This window comes from Haliotis cracherodii, unplaced genomic scaffold (genome assembly GCF_022045235.1).
Source record: "Haliotis cracherodii isolate W230 unplaced genomic scaffold, xgHalCrac1.p SCAF_9, whole genome shotgun sequence".
NCBI classification, from domain to species: domain Eukaryota; kingdom Metazoa; phylum Mollusca; class Gastropoda; order Lepetellida; family Haliotidae; genus Haliotis; species Haliotis cracherodii.
Window position 1 is genome coordinate 15557786 of NW_027266343.1, and position 15024 is coordinate 15572809.

The 15024-nt window shown below is 40.5% G+C and overlaps 1 protein-coding gene across 2 annotated transcripts in view; it reads left to right on the top strand.

Annotated features, from left to right (window-relative positions):
* LOC139452221 (neuropeptide Y receptor type 2-like) overlaps nucleotides 1–15024 on the top strand; it is a 43863-nt gene that overhangs the window by 14600 nt on the left and 14239 nt on the right. Inside the window, exon 1 of one of the 2 annotated variants that reach the window (XM_071233613.1) lies at nucleotides 4150–4185. The exons of the other annotated variant lie outside the window; for it this stretch is intronic. The gene's annotated coding sequence lies outside the window, so the exon portion shown is untranslated. Of the gene's footprint in view, nucleotides 1–4149; nucleotides 4186–15024 lie in introns of those variants that run through there. 2 annotated transcript variants of the gene reach the window in all.

Consider the following 15024-nt stretch of genomic DNA (forward strand, 5'->3'; position numbering starts at 1 on the left):
GTGCTCCGTTGTTATTCCAGTTGCTGGTGTTTCGTTATTGTTAAATAAATTAATGTGCGAAGAGTGTAAAAAATATTCATGTCACCCCTTGCGAACGGATTCCATGCTACAATGCGCTACATAGGCTCATTTCTTTTACAGTATTATAAACATGTAAGCGATATGGTTTATATTGAAAACAGCTTTTGTTATGGTTCATAAAAATAATATATTTACGTAGAATACAATATGCTTGAAACACAATAAAAAAGATGCGGTTTGTTGTTTAATGCCGCATTCAACAACAATCTAGCTACTTGACGGCGGTTTGTAAATAATCGAGTCTGGACCATACAATCCAGTGGTTGATACCATGAGCATCGATCGATGCAATTGGGTTCGATGACATGCTTCAACCAAGTCAGCGAGCCTGACCACCCGATCCCGTTAGTCGCCTCTTACGACAAGCATAGTCGCCTTTTACAGCAAGCATAGGTTGCTGAAGACCCATTCTACCCCGGGATCTTCACGAGTCCGTTATCAGAAACTCAGTACATGGATATTTATATTGTATGTTTATGCCATATAGTGCATAAAGGGTTTGTGTGTGATGCTCTAACGTGGATGCTGCAGGGCAGATTGATAGGATCTGGCTACGCAGCATTTAACCGCCTGATCCAGTATATAAATCCCTATGTCAATTATGCATTGATTTGTATCGAACTAAGCAATTACGTCTTAATTATTAATATTTCACATTCACGTCTAATACCATGATGATCGTTATCTGGGATCGTTATCATGGCATGGAAGGTGTAGTGATTGCGATGTCCAGTAAAATTCCGACTGGATATGCTGAGCAATGACATCAAGCCATCTGCAGCCCCCGATGGCCAGTACATCACGACTTGATCTGAAGAAATAGACGATTTTCCATTCCTCGTCGATACTTTAAAATAGAAACGCATTTGCGCATTTGCTTAATGTATATTTTGTCCTCACTTCTGATGTATGGCTTCATTCACTAATAGCTTCGTTACAGACATTCTAATGTCACTGCATCGACTGAGCGGGAGTGATGATATACTTTGATCCAAACAGAGGATAGATGGTTCCATTATAGATTTAACAAAAACAGCTATAATCATAATAAACCTGATCTCGTCCTTTTTGATAAATCCAATTAAATAATTTATATCATTGAATTTTCTGTCACTTTTGACACTAATGTGGTTGACAGATTAAGGAAAAACGTGGCAAATGTCACACTTGCATCCCAAGTGCCAAGTTGTCCGACTCCCCATTGTCCTTGGTGCCTTTGGTTCAGTACCTCCCAATCTGTTGCTACCAGGAATACAACCCTTCTGACAATCTGGGTAATGCAGAAGGCTGCAGTGTTGGGGAGTCGTCACATTCTCCGAAGTTCCGGGTGGGTTTGACTTGGCAGCGCTTCCTGGGAGAAGTCCCATTCGCTGTCTGGGCTGCGTGTAGAGGGGGCAAGGGCTCTGAGCTGATGAAGAGCCTAACGTTAACCAGCCTGACTGTGCCAGGATCACCCAAACTCTCTTTGCTGCATTTTTTATTTTAATATGTACATAATAATAATAGTGCCAGGAATACAGTCATTCTGACAATCTCGGCAATGCAGAAGGCTGGGGAATTTTCACATTTTGGGTGGGTGGGTTCGACTAGGAAGAGTTTCCTGGAGAAGTCCCATTCGCTGTCTGGGCTGCCTGTGGAGTGGCAAGGGCGCTATATTTCCATGTTCAAAACGCTACATTATTTTTATCCCGGTCAATATGGATCAGTGTGCACTCGATTTATATTATCAACACCCAGAGGAGTGTACTATTTTATGTTTCTTTGTGTGTTACTTTGTTATCATCCAAAATGTAGCCCACACTTACTGAAGTACAATTAGGAGGTACGTATCCTAAAAGTTAATCTTAAAAATCGATCGACCTAATTTCATTCATTGGCAGACATTCGAAAAAATGAGATTGTATAAATTCTTGATGAGCCTTCGTGGCAAATGTACTCAAAAAAGACTTTCTGGTGATAATGTTGATTGAATGAACTTACAGATTTCAGCTTTCACAGCTTCTACGGATGAACATGAAGCGGCGTAATTAAGGATGAATAATGTACTAATCTCGCCTGTCATGTATCAGTTATCTCCCTTGACATGTAGCAGTTATCTCCCCTGTCACGTAGCAGTTGTCTCCCCTGTTATGTAGCCGTTAACACACACACACCCCTTGCTTAAAAATCTGTTACGTATGGAGTATGATCAATTATGTAAAATAATATGATAAACAGTTTGAGCACAGTTACCTAGGTATATCCAGAGGCGTCAGTCATATTCATTGTTGTGGTGGTTGCTATTGTTCAGCGTTCACGAATATGCTTCGAATACCTCCATGCTGGTCACGGTAGGACGCCTTCATGAAAAGCATGCTGGATGATTGCTTGAAATTCCTCTCAACTGTCATTGTATGTTCACAGCTGTTACTTACCAACACCATGATTGACAAGCTCCAAAACAATTGCAAACAATGAACGCTACTGAATTTCATTTCAAGACTGATTGATATTTTGACTTAATTACATATTGAAATAACAGGTGATTTTTATGAAATATTTGATTTACGGAAAATGTAATAATGGACAAAACATGAAGACGTATGACATGATCTACATGAATAGAAACGCTGACAATTATAGCAAGTACTACCTTCAATAGTCGACGCGCTCGTTATCTCCTGTAGTTTAAATAGATGTGTACCGCTCCTCTGCAGATGAATATTTCATATTTCAACTGTCGATGATAGTAAGATGCTACTAAAATGAACTCGAGAGTTCCACGTATCCTGTACACGAAGTGCCGGCTTGCATACAGACAGCTGATGTTTCCAGCCTAGATGAGAGACCGTGAGATGTCAGGCGATGCTAGTTCTATTTTAGTTTAGCGAATTTCAGTCGCGCTTAATGGGTTCGTGACATCTTCATTTACGTTGCTGCACACACTCAAAGAAAATCTTTTGCGACGTTTTCCAACAAACCTTGTAAGATATGAAGCCACTTCGATACTGGTATTCCTTACGTTCACGCTGACCGGTAGCGTGTTTCTGGCAAAGCAATTTTCAGTTTTGTTTTCCTTTCGCTGCTGAAAAATGTGTTTATAGTTTCGTAGTTAATGAGGGTCCACGATTTGGACAATTAGGATAACACGATATTTTCTGCTTTTAATTGTTTTGACAATAAAAAAAAATGTGCAGTGTCTGCGATACCGTGTTGTATGTGAGAAACACGCACGTGAGGCAGTCGTTACTTTGTGTACATTTATAATGAACATATAGATTGAACATGTTTTCCCTTAATACATCGTCATCGTCGTCGTCGTAATCATCATCATCATCATCATCGTCGTCTTCGACGTCTTCGTCGGGTTTTTTAATATATAAACTTCACTGATCAGCAGCAGCAGCAGTAGCAACGTCATCTTGCTTAATATAAAGACATCACTGATCTTCGTTTGAACGACGGAGCTACTACATATACACAAAACAATAAATATGTATAAAGACACACAGACAGTGGAAACATACATAGAATTATCCGATACTTATTTCACTATGCTTAATATATAGTGATAAATATTAATCATGTGAAGACATCCATATTTTAGTGGCATTGTTTAACAGTGACTGACAATATCTGCAAGTATTGATACACGACGCCATGTATTTGTCTCCTTGTCTTTTAGACAACGAGTCATAACGACATCGGCCTTATCGATAAGACGTTGGTTTCGAGTCTGGACCAGATAATCCAGCGATTGACATCATGAGCATCGATCGATGCAACTGGGATACGATGACATGCATCAACCAAGTCAGCGAGCCTGACCACCCAGTCATGTTAGTCGCCCCCGGACCTCCTGTTCCGTTTTCGGGCGGACGCTCTAACACTAGACCACGGAGGCGGTCTTATAGATCCCGAAAGACCAAAAGTCTATTAAGTGGTGAATATCAAGAGGAATGATGCCAAGTCTTAATCTGTTTCCTTCCGGATTCCACTCGTCCCAGACATACCCATCACTGTTCCCGCCTTCCTCCTCATCCTCATCCCAGCTCTTATAGCCTCATTCTAATCACATGTTTTTTCCACAGCTGTGTACACCGTAACCGCTGAGACAAAGAACAGGTTGGTATTTAAGTTATTTATCACACCTGCCTCTCAAGAGTGCTGCTATATAGTTTCTTCACTCTTTGCCCCTGGGTAAAGAAATAACTGATACGCTTGTTAGCTCATTATGTACAATCCTTAAAAGCCATCAGTGTTGAGAGGGGGTATCATTGACATAATACAGGTCGGACTCCTTTGAGATCAAAGACGATACCTTGTCTATTGAATTCAGGCGATATTTACATCGGTCTTGTAGATTGCTTGGGGAAGGAAAATACACTGTGTATGCCTGGCGTGATAAAATGCTTGTACATTCAGGTGATAGACACGTGAAAGTGGCACACCTCTTCAATCGTCTGAGATGCAATGAGAAACGTGGCAGATATCTTGACTCATTCATCTTTATACCCTCTGCGTATAGCCCAAACCATTGTCGCCCTCGTCTTCAATAACAAAATGTTGTTTAGCACCGCACTCAGCAATATTCCAGCTACAAGACGGTGTTCTTTAAATAATCGAGTCTGGACCACGCAATCCAGGGATTGATATTATGAGCGTCGATCCACGCAATTGGGATACGATGACGTGAATCAACCAAGTCGGCGAGCCTGACCTCCCGATCCCGTTAGTCGACTTTAGATCTAACGACAAGCATAGTCGCCTTTTAAGGCAAGCATGTGTTGTTGAAGACCTATTCTACCCCGGATCTTCACGGGTCAAATGGTAATATGTCGCGCACATATAATTACTAGTATTACAAACATGTTATTTTATGGAATATATCGGTTATCGAGTTTTGCTGATGTAAATTCAATTCCATTCATATAATGACTCCATTCATGTAATTTCCACCGCTATTTTTCCTTTTCCGCCGAACGAAATCTGTTTTGTTGAATAATCGAGACTGGTTATTGTCTAGCGTTGACGTATTAAATTTCCAAGTTAAAAAGAGTAGACGACCTGTTGTTCAATTGTTTAATTCCTCCTATTTACTAATCCCTTCTCCTGGTAAAAACTTTCAATATAAGATTGACATCGTTTTTTAATAAAAAATGTACTGTTTTTCTTCGGCTTCCAGCATTGCTAAAAAAACATAAAAGGAAATCATATTTACCTGTTCAGCTAAGAAACGGTTGTATTTGCTTTTTTATTCCACGTGCTTGTAGTATTGTTCTTTCTGCCGCCACATGAAATGAATTAATCACAACCTTGAACTGTGCAGTGCAGGAATAATTATATGTTTCTACTTCGGCAGTACAATACATCGCAAATATTGACCTCAGACGATGCTGATGTTATCGCGCTATGAACTTTTGTTTGTAAATATTATATTGTTGCCATAAACCAAGGTTTTCCAACTGTCTATTTGTGTCAATGATTTTTTACTAATTATTGAGAATAGAATAGTGCATACTCTGGTCGATGCTACTCGGTACGAACAAATTAATCAGTTTTTCCTCCACTGAGTCTGGGGTCATCAATTAGAAATTTGAAAACTGGCCCTATGTACAGCTTCGCTCATATATACGCCAGATGCACGAATAGTACTAATTAAATTAAGCCCATTGTCTATATGAAATGAGGTGAGGTTAAATGAAGTTTCTCGTCGCGTATAAGATTGTTTCAGATATATAACGACGCGCGCGCGTGTGTGTGTGTGTGGCTGCTTGTACAAGACCAATGCCGGTTTGATAGTGCTAGCCCACTGGGATACCTTGCTAGAATTTAACGTGGATACCCCACTTAAATACATTATACTTAACCGGCCAGTTCTTGTTTTATTCTCAAATGCACCAGGCAGGGAAGCAACAAGTACCATCTTTTAACGTGTTTTTGTATGACGTGACCAGGGCATCGAACTACCGACCTTCCGATCCCGGGCAAAGGCTCTATCCACAACACCATGGAGACAGTTACCGGTATATTAAGTGAACACCTAATGGCCATTATATGCTTTTGTCCCGTAACGATGAAGTAAATGCACATCTCAAGGCTGTATGAGATGTGGTTAGGACAAAGCCAAAACATAACAATGGAAACATGTGCTGGACGCTTATTTGCACAACTATTCTTTGAAACGTTAGCCTATAGACCACGGAGACATTAAGTATATTTAGATTACTTTGTCAAGTGTTTGAATTGACTCCATTGAACATTTGTAAACCTACAAAATAAATCTATATGTATTGTACACCAGCCAGACGGCGACTCTAGGCCTGACTGATATATTCTCTGATCAAGTACAGGGGAATTAACTCTTTTTGTTCTTGAGGAACCGATGTCACACCCAGGATAATATCATGCAATAGATTAGTGTCAGTACAATGTCTGGGCTAGATCCATGTCTACTTTGTCCTGCCAGCTTCATGTCGACTTTGTCCTGCTGACTTCATGTCGACCTTGTCCTGCTGACTACATGTTGACTTTGTCATGCTAACTACATGTCGACTTTGTCCTGCAAACTAAGTGTCGACATTGTCCTGCAAACTACATGTCAGCTTTGTCATGCTAACTGCATGTCAATTTTGTCATGCTGACTACATGTTGGCTTTGTCCTGCTGACTACATGTCGATTTTGTCATGCTAACTACATGTCCTTTGTCCTGCTGACTACATGTCGACTTTGTCCTGCTGACTACATGTCGACTTTGTCATGCTGACTACATGTCGACTTTGTCATGCTGACTACATGTCGACTTTGTCATGCTAACTACATGTTCTGGCAAGGTGTTCCGGCACTAAGTCGCAGCTACTACCCAGAAGGAGCGAGCTCCACATGTAGAACCTGGGTTTCCACATTGGAATATGTGTTTTGCGCCTGCTGATTGCCCTTAGCCGTTAGCTCATGTGTATCCAATAAACACACTATATATGAGCGGTCTTCAATCAATACATATATGGGACAGCCGTCACTTTCTACCATTTAATGCAACATGTATCTCTGTATTATTTTTTAACAAGCTTGATCTACAATTACATTGAGAGTTTCACCTACACATGAACATATGGAGGGGCATGACGTCATCCCACAAATATTACTACATTGTCAGCCTGAATTGATCACCCGTGCAAGGTGTCCCATCTTCGACCATAAGCGAAACCAATCTTAACAATACACTGACAAATCATTCTAAACTGATAGTGACACACACATGTCCTAAATAAAAAAGGTCTGGATCTTGAGCCATTCAAAATTGCAAAACTTCACTTAGTTCCTGATAGCACGTGCATTTCTCCCTACACTGACGTTCTTTAACGTCTCCCGATAACACGTGCATTCCTTGCAACACTGACGTTCTTTAACGTTGCTTGGTAGCACGTTCATCCCTTCATACGCTGACGTCATTGAATGTCGACTAAAAATTCGTGCAATCCTTCCTACACTGACGTTCTTTAACGTCGTCTGATAGTCACGTGTATTCCTTCCTACACTGGTGTTTTTAGCGTCGATTGACAACACGTGCATTCCTTCCTACACTGGCGTTCTTTAACGACGATTGAGAACCCGTGCATTCCTTCCTACACTGGCGTTCTTCAACGACGATATAGAACCCGTACAGTCCTTCCTACACTGACGTCCTTTAACGTCGATTGACAATACGTGCAATCCTTCCTATACTGACGTTCTTTAACGTCGCCTGATAGCACGTGCATACCTTGTCACACTGACGTTCTTTAACGTCGCAAGGTGACGCCACAGGTCGTACTCTGTGACCCCTGTATTACTCCGCTTGGTGTATGAAGCTACTTAAGCATGTAACTCTTGTCATGACTCCCCTTACCGACCGTACACATATGCACAGGAAGGGGTAATAAAGGTAGTTTATAACTAAATATAACCGCCAGATTTTATGGAATTTCAGCAAAAGAACGTTTGTTTGTTTGTTTGTTTGTTTCAGGAAAAACCTGTAAATATAACAACAAAATAGACACAGTGTTCACTGCATGGACAGGTAGGAACAGTCTTGGTAAACAACTGCTTCCGAGTAAATCCGTTACTTTCCTTCTCTCGATAAGTCGATAAGCGTGAAGCGTCCGTTGAATGTTTTACACTCAGCCAGACACCCATTGGACCCTATAGTTTTACTTAATATGGGAAAACGTATTATTGTTTTTAAAAAAAAACCTTCGGGGAAACAACCCACGTACTCTGTGCCTCCTGTCACCAGTGGCAATAATAGGAGGGGAACTCGAGTTCTCCGTACAAGTCTGTGATAATTTCCTTCTTTGAATAGGTAACAAGAAAAACAGGCTTCGTTCGTGAAAAGTAGGACCAGTGAGACTCCGGCAATTGAAGATAATAACCTGTAATCACACTTCGAAAAAATGAACGGTAAGCAGGGGGTTTGAGGAGGGATCTATTGACCTAACTCGTAATGGTTGTTAGTTGGATCCAATCTATATATCTTGCTGGGACAATGTACCATGGCGTTAACGGGCGGAAGGGTTGGAGAGAATCACGATAGTTGGACGATGTGACCAAGTTCTTAATACACAGACATTTGGGTTGTTTTGCGTTTAATAATATGACGTATTATCCTCCTCTTCTCGTGCCCATAGGTCCATAGGATTTCAATGAATGAGTGTTAGAAGTGTTACGTTTTCTTAAACGAGTTCAACAGAGGATTGTATGGATTGTCAGTAATAGTTCTCACCGCTGTTTTGCCTTCCAAGCCAAATGGAATCTGTTTCGTGGGGTAATCGAGACTGGTTCATTTCTGGCGTTGACGTCATAATTTGTGGTGACTGTGGTGAAAATAGTGGCACAAAAGTGGTGAAAGTTAATGACACAGGGTGTTCGCGAAAGGGTAAGGATGTCCTACAGTGTACTCTACCGATAGCACTCTCCACTCATTCGATTTTCAAAAGAAATGTGTTTGTTATTTAAATCCGCACAACAGTCCTCCTGCCATACCACAGCGGCATGTCAGCATTTGAGTCTTGACGAGACAATCCAGTGATAGTGAATCAGACAATCTAGTCACACGGCACCATGTTTAATCGATACATATGTCATTACATTGCGTGTGGTATTTCATTCTATATATATTTTCACTTTTTTAGCTGTTTAATACAATGTAAATTAGGATGTAACTGAGATGCTATTCTGGCGCATCACCTGTTCTACGAGTATTATATATGTCAGAAATAGAACCGTGGGCGCTATAGTAGAGCGTCAGTGCTTTGAAGTCTAGTTTTGGTTTGGGTTTGATTGTTGTTCCAGCTATATGACGGCGGTCTGTAAATAATCGAGTCTGGACCACACAATCCAGTGATTAATATCATGAGCATCGATCCACGCAATTGGGATCTATGACATGCATCAACCAAGTCAGCGAGCCTGACCACCCGATCCCGTTAGTCGCCTTTTACGACAAGCATAGTCACCTTTTACGGCAAGCCTTGGTTGCTGAAGACCTATTCTACCCCGGAATTTTCACGGGTCTGAAGTCTAGTTGCGCGTGCTGATTTAAGCGTCTCAGTGATATTAACGGCAAGGAACTCAGCAACAAATCAGGATTGATTTGTTTGTTTGTTGTTTGACGCCGCAGTCAGCAATATTCCAGCTATATGACGGCAGTCTGTAAATAATCGAGTCTGGACCAGACAATCAAGTGATTGACAAAATGAGCATCGAACCACGCATTTGGGATACGATGACATGCATCAAGTCAGCGAGCCCGACCACCCGATCCCGTTAGTCGTTTCTTACGACAAGCATGGACACCTTTTATGTCAAGCATGGGTTGCTGAAGACCTATTCTTCTGGAATACAAATCCCGATAATGAAACCTGTTTATAACATACATATTATTACTGCAGTACCACACGATGCTGTCTCTGTTCACCCCTAGACTATAGATAATCAGTGTCCACATCACCGGCCATTACCATCTTACAACAGATTGGTCCCAATTACAACAATGTATAACAATGTGTTAAAGATCATTACTTAGCGCTAACGAACGGTTACTATGGGGACGAGTTTATCTAAATCACAAATATCCCTATAGTCCGGAAACAGCGGGATGCTAATCAGCTGCATGTTTGTCGACACACAGACATAGAACAACACATTGCGGTGAAATTTTGTCAGTTGTGATACACGTTGATCTTGTATTTCTAGCACAAAAGTACAGATTGATGACAAATGAGAAATAGGTTTACACCAAGTACAATTTCTTTTCGTATTTACTGCTTTGTAAGTGCGTTCTGTCATAGTTGAAATAATTGCAACAAGACTCCTGTAAAATCCTGTAATCATATTTAAATATCATTCACGCTGTAATGGCTGTTCACTTCACACAGTAACAGCTTGTGCTCTTCATCTTCTTTGAAGACTCTATCATATGTACATCTGCTGGCCTTTGTTGAAGACAGCAGTGTCCAATGAGTATTACTGATTACAGTACAGTCAGTAAACTACGTTTATAACGAACACGCTTATAACGAACTGACGGATATAGCGAACTTACTTTTTTGTCCTGACTAATTGCTGTAGTTATGTTGTATATATGCTTAAAACGAACTACGGTTATAACGAACTAAAATTAGTGGTCCCTTTGAGTTCGTTATATCCGTAGTTTACTGTGTTACTGATGTACTGAAATAGCATCGTCAGGTGTTTTCATGAACGGAGTTAAAAAACAAAACTTATAAAAAGAGACATCATATGCAATATGCGATCATTGACACATTCAGACTGGCCTTAATAATGTTATATTGGGAAAATAAAATCTACTGCTTTCATTAATATTTATTGATTCTCTCACACTCTTTCTTCGACAAACCTTTTGACCCTTTCGGGTAAATGATATGGTATGCTATAATAGTTCATGTATAATGCGCATTATCCATACTCAAATGTTATGCTCAAAGCGCAGACAAGTGAGGGCAGTTCACTATAAAAGCATGGCGAAAGAGATTGGTCTTGATTGATGTTCTGAAAGCAGAGTAGGTAGGACATTCACGGAGATTAGGGGTAGATTGTTCCATTCAGAGGTCTCAGCGGCGGAGAAAACTCTTTGTCCATAAGTGGAGACATTTACCTTAGGTCCGTAGATGTTTGGATTTAGGTCGGAGTGTTCGAGTTGATGTAGGTCACAGAGATAATTAGGGGCGATTTGTAACTATGGTTTTTAAAGCAGAATAACGATTTGTTTCTTTTCAAATCTTTAGTTTCCCAAGAAAAAAGACACATTCCCCCGAGCATATGTATGGCTCGGGACGTGTGCGCTGAGACTTCTGGTTAGATTTATCTGTGAAATTATCAGGTGCTTGCATTTTCATCCCATCTTTGTAAACACATCACTATGCTCCGTGGAGTCAAGTAGATAGCTGCAGCTGATTGAAGATAACAAACTTCCTTTCACGACCTCAGCCTTCGGTTGATAGCGCTAACACTGATATGGATGGTGCTGTGTGTCTACCATGAGAGCATCCAGCTTGATGAAGATGGAAGTAAGGTTCTAGTGGTTGTTGCAATCACGGGGCATGCTCAGTCATATGATGGGGAGAGATAGTGTGTGTGTGTCTCTGTGTGTGTGTGTGTGTGTGTGGGGGGGGGGGGGGGGGGGGGGGGAATCGCTCCCGAATGTCTTTTGATATCGTATATTTATTTAATCTATATTTGATCTCTGTGTGTGTGTGTGTGTGTGTGTGTGTGTGTGTGTGTGTGTGTGTGTGTGTGTGCATATGTGTATGTGTGTATACCAAGATTAGAGCTCATATTTAGTAAATAGCAATGCACAATGCAAGATGCATCGGATTTGTCCCGAACAATAACTGAATTATCCGTTGTAGCGCCATCTCGTGGCTTCCTGGAGCGGATATACTGACGTTTCTTTACAACTCCCAGTCTCCACATGGAAAACAAGGTTGCGGTATTGATATGAAAACAGACACGTTTCAGAAATCTAATTGGCACGAAACGGTTCTGTAGGAAACATTAGGTAAAGTGTGTGTTAAGTGTTTGTTTACAAAGCCATCTGTTCGTGCTTGGACGTTAACCATGAACAATCCATGGCACGGGTAGGAAACAATCTATACGGCTGGAGCACAATGCTCTGTGGAACACATCACCCTTCTGGGTCTATACCATGCATGTGGAAGGAACCACTGCGAGTCTTGAAATGTCAGACTACACCAAGACAATACCAGACGTATTAACCAGGAACTTCCCGTTATTTGTGTTGCCCCAATAGACATTTGGTTGTACATATATATGTATATGCTGCCTTTCACGACTTCAGCCTTCGGTTGATGGCGTTGACACTGATATGGATATGTTTGTGTTTGGCATGGAAGCATCCAGCTTGGTGATATGGACGTAACGTTATATTTGAGAGGGAAGCGTCCAGTGCGTTGTTCCCCATAGATGTAGCTGGGAAACGTAGCTAAACGCAATAGCCGAACGATCGATTCCAAAAGTGAGAGATATGGCATTCGGTACTGGGAGAAAAAGTACAGATAATCAACGTGAAGATTGTGAGAATATGCGGGAAGGACCATATGTAACACCTCCCAGTTACAAAAATAAACTTGTCCGACATTGCCGCCGTCGGATGCTATTCTGGGAGTCATCATTATTTAAATACATTTAAACATTTTTAAAGCGTGTACTTTTTACTGACATCCTTAAAGAAGCCGTACGAATTGTGTTGATATTTTATATAAGAAATAAACGACTCGTGGTCGTTGTTTATCGTACAATAAAACACTGCAGAGGGAATAAACCACGAGGGGCGCAGCGTTTTCTTGTGGGATAATCAACTCCCACTCGTCGTGTATTTCTTTTGAAGTGATTTTTTCAGGTGGATGATCACTAAATATTCAATAAAACAGACCAGATATGTGTGCTTGGCAAAACTCCTTTATGTACACAAGATCTTTGGCCGCTCAACGGCTCTTCGGCGCAATGAAAACTTTAATGCTGTCATAGGTGATGCACAACAGCCGTATTTGTGTCGTCATAATGCCTATGACGTAACAGTTGGTGACAATAGTGTAAGGTCTAAATACACCGGATGTGAGTACATAAACATACATAGAACTACATAGGAAAGTTTTGAAAATTATACTTTTGAATTAAGTTTAGGTTTAATGGACATCTGTTCTTTTTCCATTCGTAAATATTTACATCATTTTTAAACAATTTATAAAAGGGAAACACAGTAAAATAGCCACTCCCTCATTCATAATTATGTTTGCTTGCATTTATACATTTGGATCTCGAATTTGGTCTGTGTACAGTAATTCGGTCTTTTAGTTGCATACCACTTTCCCCATACATAACATCTTTATTGAGACAGGTCATGTTGTTTTTGACAGTAAATAGTTTATCTTCGCAAAATTGAAATTTGCAGTCTTCAGTTATTATTGGCCAAGTTCCACATCGAGTTGTGTGGCATTTTGTTACACTGACGGTGTTTGTATTTTGTGAGTATTTAGATGGACAAAGAATTGTTTGGGATTTTTAGTCCTTCTTGTGCGGGGTAGAAAGTTTACGCTCAGTAAGAACTGTTACATTTTTTTCATAGTGTTACTTTGCTGTAAAAGTGGAAGATTGGCTTTTATTAGGGGCATAAGTTTACAGTTACGAGGACTGTAGGTACACACAAATGGAAGAATGTTCGTGTCTGTTTGTTTCTTTTGTTTTACAGTGTTTCTCGTGGGATTTCCATTGCTTTGTTTACAGCGTACTCAAGCCATGTTTTTAATTGCTGTACTACAGCATTTTCGTGGTCGTTAGTTTCCTGATAGAATTCCCGGTCATGCAATAATTCATTCGCTTTTGTTTTCCAAGAATGCAGAATCCATAATGCCACCGTTTCACGTTTTACCAGCCTCTTTGATCACAATGGAATTTAAAACGTATTGAATTCCCGCTAGTGCTTCTATCTCCTCAAACGATAAATTGTGTTTTACTCTGTTGGAATTATTTAAAGTAAATGTCTCCATAGTATCCGTAAATTCATCCAGATATTTGTTTCTATTTCGTTTAGGATCAAATCCACTTTGGTTTCTTAATAAGGGCGATTAGATTCATGACTTACGTTAAGTGTCGCACCTTGCTGTGAGTTGACAATATGATCCACTTCAAAGCCTTCAAAATATTTCATAAATCTCAGTCGTCTACAAAAACGATGTATATACACTTACAACTGTTTGGTGTTCTGGTTTGGTGTTGGTCTGAATTTCAGACCCTGTATCGGTTAAATTTCTTTTGGAGAGATTTAGGATAAATTCGTGTACCTTCGGGGTTCTCAGAATCTGGTGATACTGGCTTTACCTGTATCAGTTTATTTGAAGACGGTAGTAGTTTAATTTATGGTTGTTTTCATAATTTTCATGATTTCTATTTCTCTTTTGTTGTCATTTATGTTCTTGACCACGGTGGTTCACGTTTTCACAGAATCCCTCACCTCGCATCTTCCCGAGGCAAGAGCATCCAATTATCAAAGTCTTGTAGAAACTAGGCTTTGGTATAGGCTAATGGACACGCTTGCCTCGGGAAGATGCTCACCTCGAGGAGGGAAACCCAACTGTTTCCTCTTGTGACTATGTTGGAGCGACCCTACACGTATCTTCCACGTGGTTGCTTCCTTGGTTTAAATCACTTGATCCTCATGATTGTTTTGTTTGTCATTTCGCCCTGACCCAGCTTGGCGGAATGGCTGCTGCACGTCACACTTAACCACACTTGTGTAACTCCGGCCGGGGTTCTTTGCTCCAGTTTGGTTGATGTTCCTTGTAATTTTAGGGTGGGGATTGTTGCCTCTTTTTTCCTTCACTCATTTTCTTTCTCCGCAGTAGTTGACAGCATATGCCAGGAACTATGTCTCCTTAAATTCCTAC